Raw genomic sequence first — 376 nt, forward strand, 5'->3', positions numbered from 1 at the left:
TTTGTCTATATGATAGTAGATCTCTTGTAATAATGTAATTTCTTATGAGCTGCCAAGTTTCATATAGTTCTTAAGTATCCATAATATTTGCTTGTTATTAAGGAATATAATAGTATTTACCTAATTTTCAGTCCCAGAATAAGTTCATGTATTTTCTGTATATTACCTCATTACCCCCTTTCTACTCATGATGATCCCCAATTTAATGTAAAATAATCCTCAAAATCAAGCATCATTTCTAGTCGCCTTTTAGGGATGCTTATGAAATAAAGGAGAAAAGATAGTCAGCTTATGATGTGGCCAACACAATTTAATGTTGACCTTAACAAATATATCTCAGATAAACTGAGTTTGTCTATATGATAGTAGATATCTT

Source organism: Nannospalax galili, unplaced genomic scaffold, assembly GCF_000622305.1.
Source record: "Nannospalax galili isolate Female #2095 unplaced genomic scaffold, S.galili_v1.0 scaffold2536, whole genome shotgun sequence".
NCBI lineage: Eukaryota > Metazoa > Chordata > Mammalia > Rodentia > Spalacidae > Nannospalax > Nannospalax galili.